Below are 14,466 nucleotides of genomic sequence, written 5' to 3'. Positions count from 1 at the left end.
AGGATCAATTTAAAAAGCTTTGGAAAGCTTCCATAAGAGAATATGCGGAATTAAATTGTTGAATAAGTGTTCATATTTACATAAATTATGTACAGAAATATGTTAATGGTAACAATAATTGTTATTAATATAAATAAATATATATTTGTTTTCTTTTTATTCCACAAGTTAGCACTCGAGATCTGACTACCTCCCTGGAACAGTGATGAGTGATGTGGGGTTATGAGTTGAGGCCACAGCCATAATTTCTAATTTTCCTATGGTCTGATCTGGTAGACGGCTTCGGCCGTGGCTAGTTGCCACCATAGCGATAATGATTTGCAGCCAAGCTATTTAACATTTGATGCCGAGTAGAAACCGATCAGGGGTTATAACTGTCTTATCCCTAACAGGTCACCCCGCTACCATCTTAGATTGCATCACCACTTACCACCAGGTGAGCTGGGTAGCCTACCGAGTCGTGCCGCCAAGTAATCTAGCATTCCGGTACACGCCGCAAAGAAACCGATTGGGGTTGTCATACCTCAAACAGGTTAGCCCGCTAATATCTTAGACTGCATCACCACTAACCACCAGGTGAGATTGCAGTCAAAGGCTAACTTGTATAAAAAACCTAATTAATTTCCTTATTTCGGGAATCGAACCCATGCACTAGTGATCCAAAGTCAGACATGCTAACCACTGCACCAATGAGGCATTTAATATTCATTATCCTCAACCCGTTTCTCCTTCCTTAATAATAAAGCTTTAGGCTGTTGTCCACCACGCTGGACCAGTGCGGATTGGTGGACTTCACACGCTTTTGGGAACATTAATGGGAATTCTCAGGCGTTAATGGGAATAAATCAAGTGATATTTTAATTGGTTAAAACACACATAACTCAGAAAAGATAAAGCCGGATTTGAACTCGGCACCACGAAAGTGAAGCCGAAATCCTACCTACTAAGCTATCACCGCTTCTTGACATTACATAAGCTGAATTATCTATGTAGTCCAAACGAAGATCTGAAGAAAGACCATTTTGACCTCATGCATAGTCATTAGGAGCATCTTGAACGTATATGGCCGGATTCTACGGCGGTATGCGAAGATATCCATGTTTAGCTACAAATAACGCGTTGGGGAGGTCATACACTTATTCGCATTCATTTGTATTTTTACTAAACTCCACGCACCTCTAACTTTTGTAAGTTATGGGCGTTTTAAGTAATTAAAATATTATTATTATTATTGAACTCTTTATTTGTATACCACAACATTTAAAATATAACAAAAACAGAAACAGCGAAAGAAGTAGTAATACAAAAGGCGGCCTTATCGCTTGATAGCGATCTCTGCCAGGCAACCTTAGAATTAGAAAAAAAAGAAGAGGAGAATAGACTGCTGGTGGTACAAATATTAAAATACATACATGCAAATAACTACATGCTAATACATAAACTTGTGTGCACAAATAGATAAAAAGTAAATAATATAATAAAAAAATAAATATAAAAATAAACTAATATATATAATAACAACACTTACATAATTAAATACTTTAACATACAATAAATGAGTAAGTATATACATACTATTAAAAGTCGTTAACAATATAATGGGCCTTAACTGCTCTTTTAAATATAGCCAGTGATTTGGATCGTCGTATGCTCAATGGAAGCGCATTCCACAATTCCACAGCTCGTACGCTTCTAAAATTTTGTCCTATGATAAGGCATACACACATATTACTTGCTTCGACGGTGAAGAAACACCTGCATGCCTGAGAGTTCTACATAATGTTCTTAAAGGTGTGTAGAGCCCACCAATCCGCAGTGAGCCAGCACGGTGGACTACGGCTTTAACCTCTTCTCATTAGCAATGAGCCGAGAAGACCCGTGTCCTGTAATGGGTTAATATGATGATGATGCTGTATTTATATGCCTTTTATTGCAGCGTTCTTTTAAGTATGGTAATTAACATGGCCTGTGCAATTTGCTAAAAATGGGAAGAGCAATATAGTTGAAGGATTAGCTATTATTTAAAAATGTAATTGTAGTAATTTTCATTTCACTAACAATCCCCACTGCCCGAGTCTCCGCTCAAAAGGGCTAGAACGAGCGGGAGATAAAAATTATATCCCCCGATTATATACCCTGAAAAGGGATATAATTAAAGTGCCCACCTAAATCACTGGAACATGGAATAGGAGAAGTTTACCCCCGTTTATTAATACGCATATATTATTTGGATATTATTTCCACTTGTGCGTCAGTGCTCTGAGAGTTTATAAAGCTGTGGGAGAAGATAAATTTATATCCTTTCCCCGTGGATATAATTGTCTCCTGCCCATGCTAGCCGTGCAGGATGAGAAGAATTACGACTTCACACTCCTTTTGAGGCCCTAATGGAGATTTCCCAGGCATGCAGGTCCCGCGAAATTTTTCCTTCACCGTTAAAGCGAGTGATATTTTGATTTATAATATTAAAAACGCACATAACTCCGAAATTACACCAACTTTTAGACATTTGCACGCACAGCAAAAAATATCGCACATGTTTTCATTTGAAGTTATTATTCTTAAAAATTTGGTTTTGTAAAATTTCTAAACGCACGGCCGTTTAGAAGTTTTGAAATAACGAGGCAAGAGGCATTTGATTGACGGAATCACATTATTGGCATATTAGGCTTTACCTTACTTATCTAAACTAAAGATGTGAAGAAAGACTAATCTTTACTCATGCATAGTCATAAGGCTCATCTCGAATGTATATGGCTGTATTTAACAGCGGTATGCGAAGATATCCAAGTTTGGCTTCAAATGGTGAAATAACGCGTCAGGGAGAACACACACTTATCGCACTCTTACTGATCTACAATTTGTCTTAAAAATTCAAAATGAATTTATTTCTATTTGTAGGCCTAGTTTATAAGCACTTTTTCATAAGTCTCTTGTCCTAAATGGTATGCCGATTTGATATATGGTTTAGTCGTATAAAAAGTTTTACCTACTTAATATGGTGCTTGAAAGTTTTAGAACAGTATAAAGAACCAGCAAGAAGCATCGAATTTGAAGAAAATTATGTTTTTTTTTCTGATCTCATCCGTATAGGGCTGATCTCTACAACTTTACCTAAGCAAGCAATGCAAGTAAGGCTTCGAATGGTTTAATTAATTAAGTGCAGCTGTAGAACATCTATACTTTATTGCATTGAAACGTGCTTAAACAAAAATAGATAAATTTATTGGTTAAGTGCTTAAAATTTGAATAAATCATTAAAATTTCTTAAAATAACAAATTTTAATTGTTTAAAATACTTTGTACCAAGGAATAACAAGAGTTGTTGCATGTGAGGTTACTCTGTAACACTATAGTAGCAGGGCCGTACTTTATTTCTGGTGGATTGTAAAGAGGGCGTATCTAGCGTCACCATGGACACTGGCCGACTGAAGCAATTATGTGGGCAAATATATCATTTCTTTCTTACTTTCTTTCTATGTCATTGGGTTATTCTGAATACCCACGAGAGTAAAAAAAAACTCAATGAACAACAACAAATAACATAAAACCTTTTATTTACAACAATGCAGCCACGAATAAGTGCGAGAATTCCCTTAAATAAAGTTAACCAGTAAATCTTGCTAACGCGCATTATACCAAATATGAAATCTAAAGAAGCCATGAGAATCAACTGTCGGAGTTTAATTGTCAATAATTAATGAAGACAAATCCTCCGATAGACATTTATTTTATTATTTTTTGTCCGTTAGGTATATAGGGAGCCTGCCACTCCTTAGTTTATGAATTTACCTCTGACTTCGTCTGCGTAGATTCTCTTCATCTATAGCCCGTACCAGTCCAATGGTAGACTAACAGTCACTTCCAATGGGAGGGTTTCGGTTCAAAGAGCCCAAGAGTAGAGAGTTGGTGGCACTGAGGACGCTGATGCTTGATACTTTAATACAAACTTCCTACCCATTTGTAACCCTTTAAGGGGGTAATTTCTTAGCTGCCACCTACGAGTACGTCCTAAAAGGAACCTACTTTCAAATTTGAGGTTTGTAGGCTTTAAACTTGCCGAGTTTTCGTGATTAGTCAATGAGTCATTGGGTTTCCCTTTTATATATTTATGAGCAAAAGATAACATATCACTATTGCTATTTATTTTTAAGGGCATGAGTGCATTATGTGACGGCCGACTGGCGCAGTGGGCAGCGACCCTGCTTTCTGAGTCCAAGGCCGTGGGTTCGATTCCCACAACTGGAAAATGTTTGTGTGATGAGCATTAAGTGTTTTGCAGTGTCTGGGTGTTTATATGTATTTTCTATGTATTTATGTATATATAATTCATAAAAATATTCATCAGTCATCTTAGTACCCATAACACAAGCTACGCTTACTTTGGGGCTAGGTGGCGATGTGTATTGTCGTAGTATATTTATTTATTTTATATTTATGTGATTCTCGTGGCATGTTAACTGGATGTTATTACATTCAAACAGTAGTTAGCAATTTGTTAAATATAAGTTTTAGGAGTATTTCAATTAATGAACTTTAAAACATAAAAATAATAAGCACAGTTAAAATTAAATACATAACACAAAGCCTTTTGTTTCTCATTTTCAATAAAAAGTTACAAACCAATAGATCTAAAGTTTAAACAAACGCAATAAAGAATTATCGCGAGTTAAAAAAAATTTAAGGACTTCAAACTTAACAAAAAGTTATTTCTAGAGATTAATTTAATTGAAAAAGTTATTTTTTAAATCTACTTCCAACCAACCAGTTTCCTTTTACGAGAATAAATAACTTAAAGTTATCTGAAAAATTACACCGAATTGAATGCCACACATCACTCAAATAAACTGTGCCTACGGGATGCTTTAAAACATTAACGAACGCGGATGAACTCGCAGGCAACAGGTAGTTATAATATAAAATGAAAAAAAAGAAGAGTTTCGTAAAAGAAATATACTTTTGTCGGTTGTTGGCAACCCGTGAACCAATATTATCAATATATCGTGTTAGTACAAAGATGGACTACAACTGGGAACAGATAAATAATATTTTAAAATACTCGTACGAGAAATTCAAATAAATATATAAAATCGGTCGCGAAGGTGCAGAGCAATGGGCGGGCACATAGTTCGGAGAAATGATGGACATTGGGGTTCCAAGGTGCTAGAATGGCAGCCATCACTGAGGTGGACAGACGACATTAAGCGCGTCGCAGGTAGCCGCTGGATGGAAACAAATTTTGAATTTGAATTTTAAATTCGCCATTTAGCCCCAAAGTAAGCGTAGCTTGTGTTATGCGTACTTAGATGACTGATAAATATTTTAATGAACAATACACATAAATACTAATAATATACAGATAAACACCCAGACACTGAAAAACATTCATGTACAATTCATTTACATTCACAAACATTGTACCGTTAAGGGGATTGAATCTTAGACTCAGAAAGCACACGGTTTCGTTGCCCACTGCGCCAGTCGGCCGCCACATTGTTCCAAAAATTTTAGTAAATAAGTAGCGGGGCACATCTTCAAAGTAGCCTTTTACGCCACTTATCAGTGAATTCAAACTGACCTAGGATTAAAATGCCTTGCCTTTTACGATACGCAATCACGATCTACGCATTCCAGGTCTGTTTAGGCCTCACGAATTAAACATAATATATTAAAGTACAAACTTATTTATTAAGATTAATCTAGAACGTATGAATTCTGGTGTTTTTAATAGAATTCTGGCTTCTCGACTTTCACGGGAAGCTAGAAGCTATACAAAATGATTTATATAACTATGCGGCGTAGAGAGTAGTTAGAAGTAAGTGTTGATACTTCAAACTGTAAACTTATGAGGGTGACGTGTTGAACAAACCCTTTTATAATAACAAAAAAACATAATGGGGAAACGTTATGCTGTGCAAATTATGCAAGTTTTCCTTCACTGTTATATGAGTGAATGAATGAATGAATGAATAAACTTTTATTGTAAAGCACACACAGAAAATTCACAAAATACAAATATAATAGAGCGTGAAGGTAGAAGGTACAATTTGGCGGCCTTATCGCTATATAGTGATCTCTTCCACGCAACCAAAGGCGTAGAAGAAAATACTATTGAAGATTATTGAGTTGGTACTATTGAAACTAAAAAATTAAACAAATATCATCGTTCTGATATTATAAATGTGAATGTACGTTTCTTTGTTACGCTTTCGCGCGAAAACTACTTGACCGATCATCATGAAACCTTGTCACGTATTCTTAAAGGTATCAGAAGTAATATAGGATACTTTTTATTTAAAAAAATAATTATTTTTTCCAAATATAAATAAAGTTTGTCGAAAATGTCGCGAGCGAAGCCGCAGGGAATGTCTAGTAGTACATAAAACTGAGTGCTTAAAAAGCACGTAACTCCGAAAAGATTTGTGCGTCGGATATATAACTGGATTGCCCGAAAGGGAGTCCGAAGTTCTAACCACTAGGCTTTTCGTCATTTCGTCGTTCGAGAGTTTTTACCCAATTCAGATTTCAATGATTTCAAAGATATAACATAAACCGTGTTATTTAATACGGAACATGAAATCATCATCCTCATCATCTATAGATGACCATCATATAGATGACCATTTGTGCCCCCCCCCCCCCCACCAATAGCGGGCCGGCCATATTCATTAAAATGAAATCATTTGTTTACCCAAAAAATCAGCCTGTACATAAAATAATCTTTTTTTACCACTCGGGTATTAATTGCAAAGGTTCATTAACGTGCTGACAAAAAAAATACCTTTATTAACAAGCATAATAAGTGGTTTTCGTGAACAATATTGTATGGAAACCGATCAGTTCCGTATATCACAAAATTTATGAAAAGGTCAAATCAAATACACTTTACGCATAAAGATTTCTACAAACAATATTTTTAATTAGCCCCCTGCAAGCATTTCTGTGTGCCGCAGTAATGCTTTTTGAATGAATGAATGAATGAATACACTTTTATTGTACCTACACCACAGAGAGAATTTCTTCTTCTTAGTCGTTTCAGTCTTGACAGACTGGTCGTGGTCGTCATCTGGGTGTTGTGGCTCGCTTGACAATACTTCGCCACTCTTCTCTAACGGTTGCCATTCTTGCGCATTCATATAGAGGAGCTTCGATTGTAGCCTTCACTTGGTCCTAATAGTCCAAATCCTTAGTCAAAATACTTTTACAAATACTTACAAATACTTTTTATTCAATTCAAAATTCAATGCTTGCTTAAACGTCACTTTTGTTTATTTATTGTATGGAAAAGTGACCTTTGACAGCAGTGTTTGCAAGATTTACGCCTGTCACATTGCTGTCACGAGATACGTAATCACCCTGCGGGTCAAAATAGCGTGGTCACTGGTGTAATTACAGGCCCAAAAGGATTAACACCTACGCATCAGGTTGATTACATTGGGCGAAAATCTGTATTGTGTTATAAAATGTTGCTTAATTATCGCGGATTGAAGGGTTATAGCCCAGTGGTAAGGATTTCGGCTTAACTTTCGCGGGGTCGAGTTTGAATCCCAGCACGCACATCTAACTTTTCTAACTTTTGTGCGTTTTGTGCGTTTTAAGTAATTAAAATATCACTTGCTTCAACGGTGAAGGAAAACATCGAGAGGAAACCTGCATGCCTGAGTGTTCTACATAATGTTTTCAAAAGGCGTGTGAAGTCTACCGCATTGGGCCAGCGCGATGGACTACGGCGGATACCCGTGCCCTATATAATCTTCTTCTTCTTCTTCTTTCTCTGGGCTAGTCTCCGTACTTGGTCGGCCGGAACCTTCCGTTGTACGTAGTGCCACTGGTACGGCTCCCCGCTGGGTCACTCCAGCCAGCCGAGCTCACTCCAGAAGCTTAGCAGGCCGCCAAGTGCTTCAGGGAGTGATGGAGCCAAGGTATGCTGCGCGTTGCTCTGCTACTCCTCTACATCGGAGCATTACGTGTGTCGGTGTTCATCATGCCTCCATGCATGCTCTGCACAGAGGACTGTGTTTAGTTGGCAATGTCCTGTATAATATGATGATGATCAGAGCAATTTAAGCTATGCTTCATTGCAATTCTTTTCTTGTCAATTAAAAACTCGCCTTTACGTTCTATTTCGTCTGTCATTGTATAAAGACAAATAAAACGAGTGAGTATTTTATGTAAAATTTTAGTCCTAGATTTTAGTTAGCAAGTAGCCTAAGCTATAAAAGACTATAGTTTAATTGATTGGCTGCGCGGCGTCATTAATTATTTTAACACGAAACAAATAAGGTACGTTGATATTTGTATTGCCAATAAACTTTATATACATATTTCAAGTTCAATTCGATGCAATCTTTCTGTTTTTTGGTGACCTATGCCTTAGACCGTAACTACGTCTAAATTGCTGTTCACAAGCTCACAGATATAGAAAAAAAAAATCTCTTCACAATTTTATTTTAGATATACAGTAAAGACTTAAACTCATTCTTATTTTGAAAACAATATTTTTAAATTTGTCTGGTATATTTTTTTTCCTCTGATACGGAAGCAGGTGAATGGAAATTGAATCCGCCTTTTCATTAAAGCTGTGCGTGGTGTTTGGTTACGAAGCTAAGCGATGAAACTACATCCGTGTCTCAAGACCAGTCTAGTTGGCCGGTACACTACCCCTATTGTAACCTCAACGCAAAAACGTAAGGGTGTTTTAATTTCGACTTTTCTGTGTCTGCGTCTGTGTGTGTTTGTGTGTATGTCAGTCTGTATCATCGTATTTGGATATTGATATAGTTTTTTTTTGTTTGAAAGGTGAATTATTTGGGATAGTTCTACCTAAGAAAAATCCCAATCCGAAATTTTTCACAACTAAATCAAAATGGATATCAAATGAACGGGCTTGAATAGTAGAATAATGTAATTACACTATATTGATAGTCGGGGTTTTTATTTTGAAAGCCTTTTGTCTCATTTTGGAATCATTTACCTTTGGTCCGTATTAGTCTAGAAATCATTGCTATGCTAATTTTGCTTGGTGTTCATCCCTAAGCATTTTGTGGTTAATGCTATCGTTTATATAATCTAAGTTGTGGAAACTTTATTGGTTTATATTAAAAAACTATGTTGCTCTTATTTAAAAAAAACGTACTGTTTATTTCCCTAGGAAAGTTAATAAATAAATGAAGTATATTTTTTTATTCCTCTAGTTAGTGTCACCGAGTAGTACGTGATGATACTCGTAGAGTTTGGTATCGAAAAGCTATAAACCCAACAACTGACAATGTTCATTGGCCAACGTGGAAAGTTATCCTATGTCACGCTATGACAAACAAGACAGTTTACAGTCCTGCTGATTGATTTAAAAAAAATCTTGAGCGCTTGCTCTGGAAAATCACCTTTGCATGAAAGGAGCTTAAAATATTTAAAAGTTTCAGTAATAAAATTACTTTAACTGAAATGATTTTATTGACATCTACTTATATTATGTTTACTACTAGCTGCTTCCCTTCGTCTGCGTTTAATTTAGTTTTTTGATGTGGCATTAAATATAGTTGTAGATCAAAAAAAATAAAATAAAGTATTCAGTATCTGGGTTTGCCGCTGTCCGCTGAGGAGTTCTGTCCTCTATCTCCAACCACAGTTTGGGCTAAATTAAGCACATATTACTCTTTAGTACAAAAACAATTATTTAAATCGGTTATAATTTGTCGGTGTAAAATCGCCAAACACTCATCCCCTCTCCCAAAAGAACCGAGCTTAATGTCGGGATAAAAAGTATCCTTTATTACTTCTAACCCTTCCAAGAATATGTGTACAAAGTTTCATGAGGCCGATCCTCATGAAACTTTGTACACACATTCTTAATAATTAAGTAGTTTTTGCGTGAAAGCGTAACAAACAAACTTACATTCACATTTATAATATTAGTAGGGATAGGGAAGTAGGGATAGCGAGCCATTGGTAGGTACGTAGGTAGGGCGTACGTGTGTGTCTGTGTGTGAATTTTTAGATGAGTGTGCGTATGCATGTATGTTCCTGTGTGGGTGTGAGTGCGTCGTTATACCTATTAGTGATCTTCTTTAGATGGACCAAAATCAACCACAAAGATACAATCCTCATGCTATTAAATAGCATCATGGTCATCATTTGCAGCCTTTTAACGTGCAACTGCTGGGCGCAGGCCTCGATTCTCATAGGAGACACGGTTTTAGAGCATAGACCCACCACATAGCTCCAATGTGGGCTAGTGGGCTATAGCTACTATTACCACAATTTAGTGATTATAACTGGGACCGACGGCTTCACGGGTTCTTCGAGGCACGAGGGCTGACCTCACCAACTTCCTAAATCCGATTGGTACCGAAAATTCTTTAATAGAAAATACATAATATCTTATATAATTTGGCCTGACTCTGGATTCGAACCCAGGACTTTGGTATTCATGGACCTTTGGTCACCTATGATATGGAAAAGGACATGTACTTTCAAATCCCGATCTCTTAAATAGTTCACGTGGTAGGATTAAAAATTGTTAACAACAAGTGAGACCCAATTCTGAAACCAACGCAGACCAAGTGCGGGCAGAAGCTAGTTATTCATAAAAATATTCATCAGTCATCTTAGTATCCCTAACAAAAGCTAACTTTCGGGCTGGTTGGTGATGTGGTATATTTATTATTATTATAAATTCTACGGTGTAAGTAGGTCGCAGATCTAAGCGATGTTACGCTGTATCTCAGATCGCATTTATTTAACTGAGTAAGCCTTTGTAAGACAAAATATTTGTACAACGTACGAACAATCGACTTACCATATAAAGACAAACTATTGCAACAGTGCAAAGAGCAAAAATATGGGTATGGTATGGTATATATGGAACATACAATTTTAAGACATTGTTGTTTAAATTTGCAAATTATGGTTTAAGCATGTACCAAAAACATTTATTCATCACATCAACCGATAGACGTCCACTCCCTATAAAAGACATAGGTCTTTTGTAAGGAGTTCCAAATTCCACGGTTCTGTGCCGCTTGGATCCAGCGGCTACCTGCGGCTTAATGTCGTCTGTCCACCTCGTTGGGGGCCGACCAACGCTGCGCTTACCAGTTCGGGGCTGCCATTTCAGCACCTTGGGACCCCAACGTCCATCCTTTCTCCGAACTATGTGCCCGGCCCATTGCCACTTCAGCTTCGCAATTCGTTGAGCTATGTCGGTAACTCCGGTTCTTCTACGAATCTCCACATTACTGATTCGATCGCGTAGACATACACCTAGCATAACTCTCTCCATCGCCCGTTGAGTGACTCTGGGCCTTCTTATGAGGCCCATAGTTAACGACCATGTTTCAGACCCATAGGTCATCACTGGCAACACGCACTGTTCGAAGACTTTTGTCTTCAGGCACTGAGGGATTTTTGACGAAAAGATGTCACGAAGTTTCCCGAACGCTGCCCATCCGAGTTGGATTCGGCGGTTCACCTCCTTGTCGAAATTGGACCTACCTAACTGTATCGTGTGTCCTAGGTACACGGTAAAACATTTATTAAGACCATCTAATTGTATTCTTAATGAAAAATATAGCTCCGCTTATACAAGCACACAAAATTTTATAAAGATATTCTATTTCTCAATATAATATACATTTGGATTCATTAGTTTTTACTACAAATAGACAGATACAACTTTACCATAGAGCCTATTAAAGTAGATTTTATTAAAATAACAACATTTTCGTATGCCATCTCCGTAGAATATATGTATATATGTATTTTATAATTATCAATTTTAAAAATCGGAAAACCAAATCCTGTTTTCTGATTTTCAAAATGTTCCTATCAGTTGTTAGTTTACATTGTCAGGTATAAAAGATCCTGGTTAAATAAGGTGGAAAATATATGGTTTGAAGCTTCAATCACTTTTTTTTAGTGAAGGTTTGAAGATGAGATGTAATAGGAAGTACTCAACGGAAAACCCAATCTAACTTCCTCTATGCCTTCTTGCTTTCTCTAATATTATTTTTCTGTGGTGAAAAATAATAGTGTATTGTTTATTGTTTATTATTATTAGGTACACAAAACTGTTATTAACTATAAGAAGATCTAAATATAAGTAATAACAGGTCTTGTTCTAAGCTAGAACCCAAATGTGTACACAACTTGGAATTTAATTAAACAAAAAGTACCTACAGATAAAATTACAGTTGAAACAAAAAAGAAACACTACAAAAAATTAATAATATCTATATAATTTCCCTAAAGATTATGTGGAATAGTGCTTAGTGATATTTAAAAATATTTATCCTTTTGTTAAAAATGACAATATTATGATAACTTGATATTTATTCATTCCCTCATCCATTCAATGATCATCACTCCAATACATGGAATAGTTTACGTAGATAAACATTTATTATCCTACCTTCGCTCATTACTTAACTTGCAGATAACACTTTGAAATCAGTTTATTTTTAATCATTTTTATCATCATCATCATATCTATCTCATTAGAGGTCACTATAGGGCACGGATTTCTTTCTCCAATGGGAAGGGTCTAGGTCGTAGTCCACCACACTGACCAAATGCAGATTGGTGGACTTCCACGCCTTTGAGGAAATTGTGGAGAACTCTCAGGCATTCGAGTTTTCCGTCGATATTTTCTTTACCGTTTAAGCAAGCGATATTTATCTTACGAATGATTTAAAATTTGCCTTTAACGTCTGTAGTATTGGATCATCTGTGACGTCATACAACCTACGAGGAAGGTATTTTAACATTTGCATACCTAATTACTGGTATTAATTTTATGTTTGACAACGAACCGTATAGCTGCATAACTAATAAGAGAGCTGGTAGTTGTAGGTCGGGACTGGAGATATAACAAAAAGGAAAACCATGGCTACCCTATCCCTATCCCTACTAATATTAAAAATGCGAATGTAAGTTTGTTTGTTACGCTTTCACACTCAAACTTTGTACAAATATTCCTGAAGGTATTAGAAGTAATATATTATACTTTTTATCCTGAAATTAAGCTCAGTTATTTTGGGAGTGGAGACGAAAGTGTTTGACGATTTTACAAAATAACGCGCTCAAATGATAACTGATTGAAATAATTACTTACTTACTTTTTTATATAAGAATACACAACTTAAATATTTCAGTAGAATGACACCTAAATTGAATGCCACATGTCTTTCGAAAAACAAAAACAAACGCAGACGAAGTCGCGGGCAACAGCTAGTATGATATAAATAAACAAACTTATTTGTTTGTATGCCACCTACTTTCGGTTGAATCACAGTATAGCTTTTTGTGACAGAGCTCGTCTGGGGAAGTCCTGCCGCCATGCCTACTTCTGCCGCAAAGCAGCAATGCTATGTTCCAGTCTGAAAAGCGTAGTTGTCGCTGTAATTACAGGCACATTAAGGCTTAGCACCTACCCCTCAGTACGGCTAGCATGGGCTAGAGACAATTATCTCCCCGGGGAAAGGATGAAAATGTATCTTCTCCTACAGCTTTATTTTATTTATTTATTTATTAAGAGCACTAACAACATGCATATTACACGTTTTTTTTTAACATAGCACACACACACAAAAACATGGACTGATATGCACGTCAATGACAAGTGCACATAGCATTGACAAAGTAACGTAAACTTAATTTTACAAAAAAATTAACACAAAATTTAACTCACCGATAAGTGTTCGGTGAGTTTTTTTCTAATCAACTCAACTCTCAGAGCCCTGGCGCACAAGTGGAAATAATATCCAAATAATGTATGTGTAATAATAAACGGTGGTAAATTTCTCCTATTTCCTGTTCCCAGTGGCGTGCACAGAGGGTATGCAGAGGGTATGTAAAAAACTTAAGGATAGGCATTGTAAGAGTTATAAAAAGCCTACCCTCTAGTATTTATAACAAGTACTGAAGATTTCCTTCCTTTTATATCATCTGCATACCCTTTGCATACCCTCTATGCACGCTACTGCTGGTCTGGTGGGAGGCTTCGGCCGTGGCTAGTTACTATACCAATAAAGACGTGCCGCTAAGCGATTTAGTGATATCGCGTAGAAACCAATTAGGTATGGGTTGAATGTAATTGCCATACCCCTAACATGTTAGCCCGTTTTAACCTTAGACATCACTACACTAACTTGTGGGGATTTAAAAAAAAAATTCTTATCTGATCTTAAGATAATCATATTTCTAAACAAGGCATTACAATTTCAAACAATGACAAAGTATTCTCTAAAAGTTCGGTTAGCAGCGTATTTTTCAAGGACGATTCAAAATTTTCGAGCTCCTACGTGACCCACCATCTGCCACTTCCTCACGTATTTACACGATTTGCCAAAACATTCTTAGAGGCTTGCTTACGTGCAAAAAAAGTTGATTGCAAAATCACAGAAAACTAGCTAATTCATATTTTTTACTAAAGCCGAGTATTCACATGTACATATCTATAATAAATTG

The sequence above is a fragment of the Pararge aegeria genome, chromosome 21 (assembly GCF_905163445.1).
Source record: "Pararge aegeria chromosome 21, ilParAegt1.1, whole genome shotgun sequence".
Taxonomy (NCBI): Eukaryota; Metazoa; Arthropoda; class Insecta; order Lepidoptera; family Nymphalidae; genus Pararge; species Pararge aegeria.
This window is presented reverse-complemented; position numbering follows the sequence as displayed.